The sequence below is a fragment of the Gorilla gorilla genome, chromosome 5, assembly GCF_029281585.2.
Source record: "Gorilla gorilla gorilla isolate KB3781 chromosome 5, NHGRI_mGorGor1-v2.1_pri, whole genome shotgun sequence".
Lineage (NCBI taxonomy): Eukaryota > Metazoa > Chordata > Mammalia > Primates > Hominidae > Gorilla > Gorilla gorilla.
In genome coordinates, this window is record NC_073229.2 from 23,086,990 (window position 1) to 23,103,715 (window position 16,726).

Sequence of the window (16,726 nt, forward strand, 5' to 3'; positions counted from 1 at the left end):
CAAGGCTGTGTTATAAAGCATGCTCAGCCCCCTCCGACCTCATTGCTGCCTGACATATCCCTGGAATAGACGTATATTAATGACGACTCATGACTAATAGGATTGGGGCTGGGGGCTGGTGTAGTGGCGCTTCTGGAGCCTGTGGGCCGCATGTCACTGGGGTTTAGCAGGCACGCTGGGATTTGTCTGCAGCATATGCGCTGCTGTTAATGATTGAAAAATTACCACAACAATTAGTCACGGATCGCTGAAGGCAGGGCCCCCAAATGTGATGGACAATGTGATTAAATCCATGCATGTGACAATTAACTCTCCTGCAGGTTTATCCACCAAGGAGGGTGCCCTAGGGGTGAGAGCAAAGGGGAATGAGAAGGAGGAAAAATGGGAAAACAAAAAGGAGCAGGAGAGAATAATGCTGCAGAATGGATCAGATACAGCTGGCACTATTGGTTTTAATCTGATCCTGAATTAATCACGGTTTGATGAATCCTGGTTTTATTGCACCTTTCTGTTGCCCATTTATTTATATCTTCCTTAATTTTATAGAAGCATGACTGATTAAATTCTGCCCATTCTGTGCTTTTTAAATTTTAAAATCAGGTCTCTCCATTTAATGTGATGTCCTGGGTGGTCCAACGTGCAATTATCTCGTAAGAGCTTAGCAGGCACCAGACATAGCATGTCATGAATCCCCTTATGTATCACAGCTGAGTAACCCAGAATAAATATTTGTTTGCTCAATATTCTGCCTAAGTAAAAAGAAGCCTTGTGATGTCAGTCTGCTTGTTTATTTGGGTGGAAGAAATAAGAATACACACACCCGCAACTTTGTTAAATACAGAGAGCACACATTCAGTATATGTCACACACAAAATTTTGTGCGTAAGGAAAAAGTGTGTTAACATTTGGATGAAGTATCTGCAAATATATATTCATGGCCTAAAAGGGTAATGTTTGCAGTCCACAGATATGTTCATATGTGGAATTATTTTTAGCCAGTATGTATTGTTCTTGTTTTGTTCTCGTTTAGATGTTACTTTTGGTGTTATCTATATTTGCATACCAAACACTACATTTAAATAATGCCAAGGAGGTTGTGACATGAATCAGCACAAGCAAAACCTCATGCTTTGTAACTCACGCATGTTGGATACACTGTGTGCATTAAGAATACCCTGCTCCTGGCCAGGCGCGGTGGCTCATGCCTGTAATCCCAGCACTTTGGGAGGCCGAGGTGGGTGGGTCACGAGGTCAGGAGATTGAGACCATCCTGGCTAACACAGTGAAACCCCGTCTCTACTAAAAATACAAAAAATTAGCCGAGAATGGTGGCGTGTGCCTGTAGTCCCTGCTACTTGGGAGGCTGAGGCAGGAGAATGGTGTGAACCCGGGAGATGGAGCTTGCAGTGAGCTGAGATCGCGCCACTGCACTCCAGCCTGGGCGACAGATCCAGACTCTGTCTCAAAAAAAAAAAAAAAAAAAAAAAAAAAAAAAAAAGAATACCCTGCTCCTGATTCAGGAGAGGGCATCTAAAGCTTTAGAAAACATTGAATTATATTTACATACGTTGTTTTTCTTCTTACAGCATTCCTCAGGGTTATCCCACTGTTCTTGTTTAGAGTGAATTTGGTAGAAGACTCAGTTTTTTATTTGCAGGCTAAATTGGATTATCTTTGTTACTGGCATTTTTACCTGATCTACCCAGGCATATAAGGATAGATTTGTTTGTGATGTAGGCAGCGGTGTCTTTCAACATAGTAGAAAAAGAAAATAATCAGCATAAGCAAAGATCTTACTGCACAGGCCACACAGAATGGATGCCACCCTATTGGATACCTTTAGACCCTTGCATCCTTAGCTGCTGATATCACTGTGTTTTTAGAACACCACTCTAGAAACCCAGTCTATCCATGAATGATATAGGAACCTCAGGATCCCTCCTGTTACCAAATTTGTGCTCTCCATGTAGCCTCCCAATAACCAGCCCTTCAGTTCTGTGAAGGCAGGAAAACACATCATTCATGAATGTCCTTCATACCCATCAAACTAAAGGACTGCATACTTCTCGAGCCATCATCACATTTCCGTTATCTCCAATGGCACATGCCACTGTCTACATGTATTAATTTCTGCTGGGGCTTCAGTAACCAGGGCCAGCCAGCACGGTTTGTTCATTTGTTTGTTCATTAATGCATTATTTCATTTATTTATTATTGATATATGTTGGGCAGTGTACTGGGTACTTGAAGTGGAGATGAAGGTGGGACACAGGGAGACTCACAGTCCCAAATTTTATGCTGAAGGTGTGTTGTAGAGATAAGATATACAGTCATGCATCACTTAACAACAGGGATGCATTCTGAGAAACATGTTGTTAGGCAATTTTGTCGTTGTGTGAACATCATAGAGTGTATTTACACAAACCTAGATTGTGTAGCCTACTACACACCTAGGCTGTCTGGTATGGTCTGTTGCTCCTAGGCTACAAACATGTACAGCACTTTACTGAATACTGTAGGCAATTGTAATGCGACGGTACATTTTTGTATATCTGAGCATATCTAAACATAGAAAAGGTACAATAAAAATACAGTACTTTTTTTTTTTTTTTTTTGAGACAGTCTCACTCTGTCGCCCAGGCTGGAGTGCAGTGGCATGATCTCTGTTCACTGCAACCTCTTCCTCCTGGATTAAAGCAGTTCTCTACCTCAGCCTCCTGAGTAGCTGGGATTACAGGCACCCGCCACCACGCCCAGCTAATTTTTGCATTTTTAGTAGAGACGGGATTTCACCATGCTGGCCAGGCTGGTCTTGAACTCCTGACCTCGTGATCCACCCACCTCGACCTCCCAAAGTACTGGGATTACAGGCATGAGCCACCACGCCGGTGCCCAGCCCAGTACTGTCATCTTACAGGACCACTGTCATATATAAGTAGTCTGCCATTTACCAAAACATTGTTACTTGGTGAACGACAGTATACAGAAAGAACCATATACAAGGTGGAAATTGACAAGTACCACAAGAGGAAAACTAAATGAAAGGATATGATTGTTTGCAGATAGGAGAAATGACTTCTCCGTGGGTACTGGGGAAGGTTTTGTGGCATCTGACTTAGTCTTTGAAGAGGTTCCCAATTCACTCATAGCCAATGGTTGAAAGACTAGATTTCTTGGACAGTTCTCGAAAAGAGTTGGATATGCAGGCTTGAAGAGAAGTATATTTTAGGCACGTGCAAGAATGTGGGCGTAGTACTACTTTGGACATAACAAAGAAACAGAACTTGATTTGAATGTATGATGTAGAAAGAGCCTTTTGGAGCCAGATTAGGGAGGACCTTAAATGCTCAGCCAAGGAGTTTAGACTTCCTTTTATAGTCAGTGAGTTGAGGGATAATAAAAGAGGACAGATGAGAAGATGTTGCATGAAGTAAGTGCGTTTCAGACTAGGACTCTCCCCTGACCACAGTCCTCCAAAAACTTCCCATGCAGCTTCAGGTAGAATCTCGGCTCTAGCTCAGGGCCTTCAAGGCTCTGCATCATGGGCACCTGCCTCCTATTTGGACATCATAGACCCCTCTCTACTTCCCTCACTCCTGTAGTCACACTGTTTACTGTTTCCAGCTGAGTCTCTGCTCTTACTGGTCTCTGTAGCTGAAATACTCCTACCCCAGGGCTTTGCATGGATGCCGACTTCTCATTACTCAGGTGCAGCTCAGAGAGTCCCTCTTCCACTCTTTGCCTGTCTCCCAACCTCCAATTCCCCTCTCTATGTCCCAGTCTCAAGTGGCTTGCTGTCATGGACGCTGGTCGTTGCTCCCCTGATGTTGTTTTCTCCCATGATTTTGCTCCAGTAGCCATTCTGTAACTCAGGGAAGGTGTGCCTATCCGTTGGCCAGGGGCTAATCTGATCATAGTAATTCTCTTATTATCAGTGATTGGTTCATTCATGGCATGTGACCCAGTGAGGGACCAATGAGACATGATGGGGGAAAAGTGTCTTCCCTTCTGAGAAAATGTCACTAAAGAGATGTTGCCTCTTCCTTCCCTCCAAGTTGAAGATCAGGAGGTGAGGTCTGGGTCTGCCGAGTAAGGACAGTTGACACTCAGAAGAAGGCAGCCCCCGGCGAACGGGAGAGAGCCAGGATATGGATGGAACATGCCCGCACCTAGACTTCTTGTTTTGTGAGATGTTATCTCCTTCTCAAGTCCCTTTGAGTCGCGTTTTCTATTACCTGAGTGGGAAGCATACTAATTGATGTTTTCTTTTATATCACTCTGCTTTATTTTCTTCATGGCATTTGTCAGTTGGTGAATTATCCTGTTTATTTATTCTCATGTTTATTGCCTGTCTTCCTTACTATCAGTGAAGCTTCATTTGGACAGGAACTTACCTGTCTTGTTAACTGAATTCACAACTCCTAGAACTGTGTGAAGAGTATCAGTAGGTGACCAATAAATATTTATTGGATGAATGAATGAATGAATGAATGAATGGAGTGAGGGAGGGATGAACAAATGAAAGAATGAAGTGAGGGAGGGAGATTAATGTTGCCCTTGTATATTTTATAAAATATCATGGGGAGGGGTTGGAGAGGGCTTATGGAAGGCCGTTGCCATGCCGAGGAGTTCACAGTTAGGTATTGAGAGCCTGCCCCTTGGTTGTTGCAGTGCAGTGGGGAAGGGCCAGACAAAAGGGATGTGACAGACCTAACAGGACTTGGAACTGCAGCCAGAGGAGAAATGGGGAGAGGTGGGCTTAAATCCTGAGGCTGCACCAGGGAGTTATTGGGAGGAATAGGATGTAGGAGGAATAGCAGTTGCAATACTGGAAAACAAGGAAGTGTATTTTGGAAGTGTAGAATATTAAGTGCCAGTTAGGCATCAGTGTGGAGCTCTAGCTGGTAGTTGAGAATGTAGAAATGAAGACAGACTGCTTTTATAATCAGAAGAAAATATCCCTCTTTCTTTATAAAGATAATCAGGCCTGGCAATTGGTACTTCTCTTTCCTAGTTATTGTGCCTAACTCAAAAGCAGACTCCATGTCCAATTCAATTTATGTGGCCAGAGCCCCTGTTTTATGTGCCTATCATAATAATTTGTGTATAATTCCTTTATTAGAACAAAACCAAAACCAAGTAAAGACCTTGACTGTCCTTGGGTCTAACAGGGCTAAACAGAGCTAGTTCTAAGAATACTTAGATGGTCAGAGATTAGCCAGGAACTAGTTTCTGAGCAGTGTCTCAGCTCACAACAGACCTGCTTCAGGTATTCCCTATCTCATTACCCTAGCTTATTGTCTTCCTGCTGACACTTCCTGCTTTCCTGAAATACCACTTTTATTTGTTTGACCCATGAGAACAGGGTTGATTAATGCCAGTTGTGACTATTATAAGGCCTAGTTGACTTGAGGTAGAGAATGCTACAATGTTTTCACTTGTCTTGTCTCACTGCGGCATCTCCAGGACATATAACATAGTGATTAGGAATACTGGCTCTGAAGTCAGACTGCCTGTGTTTGTATCCAGTCTTACTAGCTGGGTGACCTTGGGCAAGTTACTTAATGTCTCTGAGCCTCAGTTTACAAATTATTGTAAATTAATTAATTTTTTGTGTGTAATTAACTGATATCTTTTGAGGAGTAAGCAAATAAATCCATATCAAATACTTAGGTAAGGCTGGGTGTGGTGGCTCATGCCTGTAGCCCCAGCAGTTTGGGAGGCCAAGATGGGAGGATGGCTTGAGACCAGGAGGTGAAGACCAGCCTGGGCAAGATAGTGAGACCTCATCTCTACAAAAAATAAAAAAAATCAGCTGGGCGTGGTGGTGTGTACCTGTAGTCCCAGCTACTTGGGAGGCTGAGGTGGGAGGATCACTTGAGCCCAGGAGGTCGAGGCTGCAGTGAGCCATGATTGCACCACTGAACTCCAGCCTGGGTGACAGAGCGAGACCCTGTCTCAAAAAACAAACAAACAAACAAAAAACAAACCAGTAACAATGACCCGCCCCCACCAACACACATACAATAAAACACTTAGGTAGTGCTTGGCACATATTAAACGTGATGTCAGTATTAACCTGGCACACGAAGACACTCAGTCAATATGTGTGGAATCCAACTGAAAGAGCGCAGATTGATGTGGCTGTAACAGGGGCTCCAGATAATTTCATTAGCCTAACCTGTGACCAGTTACTATTTAACCTGGCTGTCTATTGGTAGCTTTTTCCAATTCTAGATAAAATCCTAGTATGGTACAGACAGATAGGTGGTGATCATATATCTTTCACTTGTATGGTGCTTTTACAGATTATTTTCTTAGTATCTGATCTCATCCTGGCAGCTAATCTTGGGAATAGACAGGAATATCATTTCCGTTTTATGAAACAGGAAGCTTAGGCACAGAGAGGTTAAGTGTCCTTAATAACTCATGGCAGAAGCATGAGTAGAGCATGAGCCTCCTGTTTCCCAGACCCTGGCTGGAGCTCCCCATCTGTTCATCCCAATCTATGCTACCAATGAACATAGAATACATGTCCAGATGCCCAGGCAAGATAAGCGTTCAAACCACCATGATTCTCTCACATCGACTGAGTGCCCCCATCTTGCAAGTGCAGAACAACCAGCACCACCATTAAAATGGTGGTTCGTCCAGGGTGCTTCCCTGGCTTCCCCCCAAATTAGTGCTCTTCGGGCTGTGTATACCTAGTCTGAACTGCCATGAGTGGCCAGGTGGTTGTGGTTTGTTCATTCCCTCATGGTGGCCACAAAGCAGGGCTTCCCAGAATTGCGTTATTCTCCCTCTGAGCCAAGGAGAGAGTGCTCAGGCCTGCAGGGGAGTGAGACAGAGCCCCAAATACTTGCTGAAAGTGCCAATATTTTTAGAAGCTCCCTATCTTTTCTTGACTATAAAATATACAAATTATAAACACCATCATATATTCACATTTATTTTAGTATGTAAAAGCAATTAGTTTATTTGTTATGTAGTAAAATTATGGCTTCTGGGAATTCCATTGGGGTGAACCCGTGAATCTGTATCCTGGACATACTTGCAATGCATATCAGCCTGTAGTCACTTTTGCTTAGGTTAAGGGTCTGGTCATCTGAGCACAGTTGGTTCTCTGTGTACGGTCTTTTCACTTGTAATCCCTTTTTTAGGGAAATCCTCCTTGGGGTTACAACATTTAGCATGTTGCCTACAAAATGTGTTGGGTATGTGTACTCTTTCTTGTTGGCATTGTTAGATTCTACTCATTGTATTCAAAATGTTATATTCCATTCCAGGAGATACCACAGTGGGAGAGGCAACATGACATAGAGTGCATTTTAGGAGGCTGAAGCAGGAATTGAGTTCTGCTTTGCTTTAGTGTTCATGCGTTTGACCAGGGGACGGTCTTTTCTTGAAAACCCAGGACAGCAAAGTCTCCAGATAGTCATCTAGTTTTAACTCCCAGCAGGATAAAAGCATTTCTAATACATAGTTGTTTATCTTTTAAATTTTGTCATCTTTCTGATCCATAACTTCTACTTTTACATAATATATCCACAGAAGTTATAACTTCTTATAACAAATGCTGTTACAGCTCAAGTCTCTGCATAATAAAGCAATTGCTAAAGCCCTGTGCAGTGACCCAGTTCGGGCGGTATCGTGTATATAAAATTCCACAGCGATTTAAAAAAATCATTCTGGTTTGAATTATTTTATTAACTCCACATTACAACTTAATTGTATGGTTAGGTAACAACTTTAAAGCAGTTAAGCCAAAACCCACACAGCCACACCTGAATATACCAGTCTCAGGGAGACACCAGCTAGCTATATTGATGCACCCTGTTCTAGCACAACCCTCTGCTCCTCAGGAGAAGGAAAAGGGCAGGACCATTGGAAGAGTTAGGGACCTACGGCCCCCTTCTGTCATGTCTGTGTCTGCACAGATCTTTCCAAAGGGTAGATTATTGGCTTAATGTTAACCTGGAGGAATATTTCTAGTGGGGTGATGCAGAGCCCTGTCCTCAGAACTGTCTGGTTCACGATTTTTATCAATGACTTTGATGAAGACATGTTTATCAAACTGGCAGTTGACACAAGGCTGGGAGGATAGCTAATGTGATTAGTGACTTGATCTTGAGTCAAGAAAATCGTGATCGTCTAAACGGATGCGCCAGAAATAACAGGGTGAAAAATAGTAAAGTTAAATATAAAGCCTTCAAATTAGGTTTAAAAAATTAATTGCACAACTCCAGAGTGGAGAGAAGTGGAGGATGTAATTTGTCACAGATTCAATATGAGTTAACTTATAATACGGCTGTTGAAAAATGCAGGCAATATTATAGAAGTACATATGCAGCTCAAAAAAAGTAAGAACATGGCGCAGAACGCATCTGGTTTATGGTATCCCGTGTTTCTTTTCTCTTCCTGACCTGAGATATACTAAAATTCAGAGATTACCTAATGGCATACCTGTTTTAGTAAGTTAAGTGCAAATATTCTAACTGCAAGTTGAGATAGGTTGAGACATGTGACTTTTGGATAAACTCTTTGAGGTAAGAATGATGGTTTCAAGCACATTTTGGGAAATTGTCAAAGATCTGGAGTAAGTCCTGCCCTTTGCTATCTCCTTCTTGCCTCTCTGCCACTCTGTCCCCTTCCCTCAAATAAAAACTTCTGCTACCACTGTCACTTAAAGCAAAGCTACCAAGTAGGTGGCTTCTTTTCTGACTGAGTTGCCTGCAATCTTTCATCCTTCCTCTTTCCTCCTAGGTTTAACTGCATGGTGAATTTATAGTGTCATAATGGATGTCTCTTTAAAGCAGGATTCTGTAGGATCTATAGAAGACTAAAAATGAAAACAACATCGAGTGTGTATGAGTGTGTGTATGTGCACACGCATACGTGCATTTGTGCATGTGCTAGTCTGTTGGTCGAAGCCATTTTGCAAAATTAAAAATGAAAGCACTCTTTAAAACAGTCTTTGCAGTTAGCCTGCAGCACAGTGTTCACTGGCAGCGGGAAAAGGCAGTGAGTCCTTTATGCACGTCTTACACCTCCCTTTCAACTCTCTGTCTCTCCCCGCTGGAAAGAGAAATATTTTGGCACAAGCCTCTTCTCGTCTCGGTTCAGAACGGGTACCACCTGCCTCCAGAGCCCAGGGGAGCCCTCCGTGTGTTCCTGCCCAGGCACACCACATGGAAATGTGGACACAGTGCCAGGCGGACGTGTTAATAGGCAGGGAAGGGGGAGGGGATGTGTAAAGCACTGCAAAGCTTTTAGCCACAGCCACCTACTTATTAGCTAGTTAAGGCTGCCCGTGGTGTTGTGAAGGGAGAGTGAAGACATGGGGCACATTGCAAGCTGTCAATTGGACACAGGGCAAGTTGTAATTACTACCACAGTTTCTTTTCTTTTGTCGTTTTTCTGGGTCTGCCTCGGTTCATTGTTCGTAGACTTGGGAAGGGAAGAAGCTGTCTCCAACCATTTGTTACAAGTAGTCTAGAATCTGTGCCCATTAAGTTGACTCTTTGAAAGAAAACAACAATTTGATACCGTTTTCTACCCCGAGGCCCTTGTCTTTTAGAGTCACTGTCGTATTTATTTATTGCTTGCATTTGTCATGCACAGCTTCAAGAGAATTTCCTTTTAAATTTCTCACTGGTCATTTGAGCTTATCCAGCCATTTTTCCCTGGGAATCTGGGGTGTCAGTATACGTTCTGACAGGGATACTTAGGCGGATTGGAATGGCAGGCTGTTAAAAAGACCCCCCTTGCTTCCAAATCCACTCTCGTGGTCTGCTCTGCGATGCTGTATTTTCACACGTGGAGATGCAGCCCTTAGGATGGCTTCTTGCTCCTCCCTAAGTATCTGTGGATATCCTTGAGGACTGTCCTCGTAAGTTCCTTCTCAGCATGAATCGGTTCTTCAGAGGCTTTCTTGAAGGAAGGTCGTACCAGAGTGGGGACTGAGTCTCATGAAATGGAGAGGAAAGAAGCTGAGGAAACATGCTTCCTCTTTCTTAGAAACCTCAGGTTTTTATTGGATAAGTAAATAGTAATATCTGTCTCATAGGATTGCCAGCTTACATCTTTTTTTTTTTTTTTGAATCAGATGGAAAATAAATAAATGCCACATTTCAAAAAGTCTAGGAAGCACAATCCCTCCTCACATTTTTATATTTCTGGTATCAGTATTTGATATCAGTACAATCCATATTATGTTTCAATTATTTTGGCAGAATTATTTTTTCAGAATGGGCACAGATTCTAGACTACTTGTAACAAATGGTTGGAGACAGCTTCTCCCCTTCCCAAGTCTAACAACATCTTATTATCTCTGATTTGATGCAATATGGTTTAACTGACCAGGACTGTTGCTGGTTTAAATGAAGTAAGGTGAGGCATGAGGAACTCTACAAATGCCCACTTAATTTTTTTGAGAGTGGGCCCTTTTTCCTGAGGTTCATTAATGGAGAGCATAAACATGGAGAGAGACTTGGAATCCTGACCTCTTAGTGGATTTCTAGGGATGCTCTTGTCCTTCTTTGCTTCCTCCAGGTATTGAACACTCGAATGCCAGGTGGTGTGCTAGGTGCAAGCTTCCTGGAAGTGAAGGACACCCTTATCCCCAGGGAGGTGAGAGTCTAGTGGAGACAGACAGAGCAGCACCCATTTGTAAATCACTGTGATGAGCACTGCAAGGTGCTGGGGAAGCACAGAGAAAAAAACCTCAGCTCAGTTGACGTGGGGCTGGGTAGGAAAAGCTTCAAGGAAGGGGCCACTGGGCTGAGTCCTAAAGGACAATGATGGATTAGCTAGGAAAGTTCAGAGTCAGCACTTTCCAGAAATTACAGTTGGGAAAATCGTGCATGTTCTCATTTGTAAAGAAGCCTGCCTTGGGTGTACCTGTGTTTCCTCCTCATGACCCAGCTCTGGTTTCTGCCACAGCTGCATTGGAAGGAATTTTTGGAGCTCTGACTGACCACTGCTGCCAGGGCCCACAAGGAGCCATACGCACATCTATCCACCTCTGCCTGGGACTTCTCCAGCTCTGTGGGCACTCCCTGGGTCCATGTACAAGAGCATTATGGAATGGCAGCCCTCAAATAAGGAGGGATGGGAGCTGGTGGATAGATACCCCAAACTGCTGGGTTCTCCTTCAAGCTGACAATTTCTAAAAGTATTCAGTGCAGTGGATACTATTGCTCACAGTAGCAATCTCAAAACACACCTTTATCCTGGCTTTTCTCCTTTTATCACTCCTCCCTGCTCCTGCACTCTATCTTTATGTGATCAATTCCCGAAAGACCCACCTACAACAAAGTCCTTGTCTTTGGCTCTGCTTTTGGAGCAACCCAAAGTAATTCAGTATTGACTTTTTTTCACAGTACTAACTTAAAGCTTATATTAGGCCAGGCCTGGTGGCTCATGCCTATAATCCCAGGCCAAAGGCAGGCAGGTCACCTGAGGTCACGAGTTCAAGATCAGCCTGGCCAACATGACGAAACCCTGTCTTACTAAAAATACAAAAATTAGCCAAGCTTGATTGTACATACCTGTAGTCCCAGCTACTCAGGAAGCTGAGGCAAGAGCATTGCCTGCACCCAGGAGGCAGAGGTTGCAGTGAGCCAAAATTGAGTCATTGTATTCCAGCCTGGGTGACAGAGTGAGACTCCATCTCAAAAAATAAATAAGTAAATAAATAATAAAAATGAATAAATAAAGCTTGTGTTAAGGAGATTTAGAATATGGTATAAAACTGGCTCAACAAAGGTAGCCCAAGAGATGGAGATGAAGAAGGGGATGAGCAGGTGAGGGGGGGCATTAAGACAAAGACAGCCAGAGCTTATGGATAGAAGGTATAGCTGTACATGCGTTTCTAAGCCTGAAGTGGTTCATGGAGTAATTTGAACTGATTCAGTGCCTGCCACCAGCACCAGAATACTCCAGGGGAAAAAGGAGACTTGGAAGTTTGAAATGCCCAGTAAAACTTACAGGCAATAGCTACTGAGGAGGCTGAGGCTAGAGGATTGCTTAAACCCAGGAGTTAGAGAGGCTGCAGTGAGCTAGAATCATGCCACTGCACTCCAGCCTGGGCAACAGAATGAGCGAGACCCTGTCTCTAAAAATAAACAAAAACAAAAGTGAAAAACGTTCAGGCAAACACATAAATAAGTGATTCCATTATTTCTGGATGGGCCAAGGGGGACATACAGAAGGCAGTGTTCCAAAAGTAATCATAATGGTTGAGTTGCATTCATTATGCTGTGAAGGAATTATCTGGTAATGGTTATGTGGCATTGGTGCATTACCAATCAGAAGTTAGAAGGAAATCATGATCTTCCTCATCATGTATTTGCGTCTAATCAGAATCATGTGAATATTAGGTTTTAGGTGGCAACACGGTCCATTAGAGCTTGTAGTGATGATGGGAATGTTCCATATCTGTGCTGTCCAGTATGGTAGCCACTAACCACATGTGACTGGTGAACTTGAGTTCCAATTGAGTGTAACTGAGGAACTGCGTTTTAAGATTACTTAGTTTTAATTAGTATAAACTGAAATAGCCACTGGCTGCTTTATTGGACAGTGACGTTTAGAGCATAAGGAAAGGATACAAAATACTGAAGTCTCATGTGTAACCTCTGGGAAACCTGGGGACAGTCAGTGATCCCAGGGTGAAAAAGAAGAGTATAGTTTGCTTTACTCTGCAAGCCCCAGAAGGTCCTCACATCCCAGGAATCACAGGAGTGGCCTGGAGGGTGTGTCAGAGAGAAACCTCCTAGCTGGGTTGAAGGGCACAGTGAGTTTCCAAAGGGACTCTGTTGTTGCTGAGAGAATGGTATCCTTAGTGCGCGCAGCTGAAGGCCAGGCAGACGGGGGCACAGCTGTTCACCTCTCTGAGGGGGCCTGGACTCCTGGGGCTGTGTTTGTGCTAGTTTTCAGGAATCCCTGTGAAAAAGCCACAGTAGACACTGTGGGTGTTCTGGAGACCTGAAGAGGCCCCGGAGGAGCCCTCCCTGGGCACTCAGTTGGTGGAGAGGAGAGAGGCTCTTCCTCCCAAAGAGGGAGAAAGCCCATGGCCTTAGCTATTCTGCTTGAATTAGTTGAACTTATTGGCTACTCCTGTGACCCTGGTACATGCACCATTTTTTTTCAGCTTCTGCAGAAATTTTGTTTCATGGCCAAGTCAGTGGACTCGGAGCTGCCTCTCCTTTGATGTAGCATTGAGCGTGGTGTCTCACTTTTCTCCTTTGTAAAATGGGCATACTTTGCTCATGAGATTGTTTTAAATAAAACATGAGATAATGAATGCAAATGCAGTTTGTAAATGTTAAGTGTTGTTTTGGAGGCTGACTGTACAAAACTTAATGAGGGCATACCTTGGTCAGCATTTTTTGCCTTCTCTTAGGCTTGGATCCCTTAAATACTCTAATGGGAAATAGGAAACTTCTCACATGATGCAGTTCTTAACGTTGTCTTCATACTGTTAAGATTTAAAGTGGGGGGGACTGGGCTTGAAATCCTTTTTCCTGGGGGGCAGTGACTTTGGGGCTAAGAGTATAGCTCTCAGGCGGGGGCCGCAGACTTTCTCTGTAAAGAGCCTGATAGTAAATACTTTAGGCTTCGTAGGCTTTATACTGTCTCTGTTGTATCTTTGTCTTTTTTTAGATCTTTTAACAAATGTAAAAAACATTTTTTTGCTCAAGACCATCCAAAACAAGCTACTGGACACATTTGACCTGCAGCTTCGGTTTGTCAACTTCTGCTCTAGAGTGCCCTGTCCTGCAGGGTGGCCATGAGCCACACATGGCTGTGTACATCCAAATGAATTAGAATTCAGTACCATTGAGATTTCAGTTCCTTGGCTGGCCACATTCCAAGTGCCCACTAGCCACATGTGGCTGGTGCCTCCTGAACTGGGCTGCACAGACACAGAACATTTCCCGCACTCAGGAAGTTCCGTCGGGCAGCCCTGCTCCAGTATTAGGTGGAATCCTAACTTTGCCACTGCTAACCTTGGGGACTTAGACTAGTTATTCATTATTTCTGAACTTCTTTTCCCTGCAACTATAACGTGGAAATTATAGCCTTACCTCTCTCAAGGATATGGCAAGGATTTAATGAATATAAAGTGCTTAGCACAGGGCCATTTACACTCAGTAAATGTTAGCTATTAATAGAGAAACAGATACATTTCTGTTACTACTCATTTTAGTAAAGCTTAACTTTTTATATATTATATATTTTTATATTTGGAAAAAGGGATTATCATCCTCACTACAGGACACCTGGGAAGTCAGAGATGAGGTTTTGGTTTTAGTCTCAGTAGTTGACCAGAGAAAGGGAAGTGTTTCCCTGAGCCCCAAACCCTGTTTCCATGCAGAACAGGTCTGTTCTTGTTATGACTTGTTTTTATTTTAACCTCCTATTCAGGTTAAAATTACTCTGTGGTAATTTCATGCAAAATTTATGGTAAATCTTTGTTCAGCTTAGTGGTGGGGTTAGAGATAAAAGTTATCTCACAGGGGAGAAGGCTCCACCATCAGAACTTCTGAGTAAATGATTGCTTTCCCTTTGCTTGTGAGGAGGGATAGCCAGTGCTGTATTGATAAGCTTCTCTTTCAGTACTAGTATATTTTGTTGCTGAACAACAGGACTTTTAAAATATATTGTTAATGAGCCAAATGTGATGCCAGGAGGTCAGCATGTTGAGGTGTGGACTTAAGCTTTGCATTGCTTTCCTTCATCCCCCGTGGTCAGCTGTCAGCCACGTTTCCATCATGGGAATGCATGCACAGGCCACAAGGAGTTAATCCTTCTGTCTTTCCAAGCAAAATGATCTACCTCTGTCTTCTGTGAAGAGAGATCATGGTTTTTAAAAGCTAATATGATAATGGCAGTATTATTAGCAATCTCGAATCTTTGATCAGTTGAATTGTTTGATTTACCTACTCATTCATCAGATTTTTTGTGCCATGAACATCACACAGAATCCTAGAAGGGCACCGTCACTGACAGAAATGAAGCTGGTTGGATATTGGCTGCTCATGTCCAGGGGTATTGATGATTCTTTCAAATAAATCACAAAGTAAGGTGTGCATAAAAAGATAATACTCAGCTGATATAACATTGCTTATACAGAGAAGGTTTTTCATTTGTTTGTCTTTCAATTTCCACATCCAGGTGTTGTGCTGTTTCCCTGGACCTCCGGGTTCATCACACAGCCTCTGGTGCACCTACCTGTGTGCCAACGTTGTAGGAAGAAGCTGTCTGCACTGACAGGCTTGTGGAGGCGAGCTAAACTCCATAACCCCATGACTATACATCCTGAAGCAGAATTAGGGAGAACCAGTCTCTAATGACTACTGACAAAAACAGAATCAAAGTGATAATAGAACCAACCAGCACTACAATTCCCAACATATAGTGTGCACTCAGCAACCATGTGGCAGGTACCAAGGTCAAAAACATACCTCAATGATGTGTTTTTATGTTTAATGCCTACAACAGCTGTGTGTATTTGGCACTATCATTGCTATTCCCATGTTACCCATTACAGAGTGGAGGCCTAGAGAAGATAATTTGCCTGAAGTCGCACGTTTCAGTCAGTGGCAGAGCCAGATTCAACCCTGGCTGGTCTGAGGGCAGATCCTGTGGTCTCCCCAACACGCGTGGGTGTTCTTTTTGTCTCTGTACTCACTGACATCTGATGTAGGTACGTGGCTTTAATACTTAGGGCCTCCTCTGGAAAATGAATGGTTTGACCAGACTGCTCCAAAGACCTTTGGTCATTGACATACCGTGGTTTTTTTAGATCCTGCAGTCATCAGACCCCTCAGTGGCTTTACTTGCTTATGTCACCTGGTCTCCATGAGGACACGTGCTCCATGTGTGTAGCATGTGGAAAGGCTCAGTAAGCATTGATGAGCAGACTGACTTCCATATTATCCTGTGTTGTAGGGGCATGGAAGCTGGACTCTGGGGCTTATTCTGGAGAATATTCTCTCCTTGAAACAGTGTTCTTTGCTTTAAGATTATTTTTTTTGGATTTTACTCTTCATCAGAAAGTAGATGTTATGATCAGCTGTGTCCTTGGATAAATGTGTTTTCTCCTGTGCCCTGGAGTTCATCTTTTGCTTTTGTGTTAAGCCTAGACCCTTTTTTACCTCTGTCTCTCTGAATCTTCCCTAACTTGATCCCAACTTTCCCCTAACAGTAGTGATTGGAATGCTCAAACTTCAAGGAAAAAAGTACAGACATATATTAGTGATAATGTTCAAAAGGCTATCGTTAGTCAGATTGTAATTCTGTTCCTTGTGAAGAAGTTTTTCACTGGTTCTATATATATGAAGCACTCAGGCTTCCACCAGTTCTATCAGAGCTGAAGGATTTAGTAGGGTCAATATCTACTATTGCACTGCCTAAATATTTCTAATCTAATGTACTTATATTTGATTCCATGGACAGAATTATTTGCTCTGTACTAATATTTGACCATATATGAAGTCATCATTACAATGTGTTCATATTCACCTGTTCATGCTCAAATGAATAATTTTACAGTACAGTGCTGAAGAAAATATTGTAGATTTTTGTTTATTTGCCATAGATCTCTTTTGTGAAAGAGAATGGGTTTAATGGAGCATAAGAGTTTAGTTGGGACTTGTTGAATTTGAGGTGCCTCTTAGAAATCTCGTGTCTTTGCAGAACTTCAGCCATTATCTTTGGT

General features: G+C 42.9%; 1 protein-coding gene across 5 annotated transcripts in view; it reads left to right on the forward strand.

Moving 5' to 3' along the window:
* The window catches only part of FARS2 (phenylalanyl-tRNA synthetase 2, mitochondrial), a 511,717-nt gene that overhangs the window by 212,116 nt on the left and 282,875 nt on the right, over positions 1 to 16,726 (forward strand). The gene's annotated exons all lie outside the window — the stretch shown is intronic.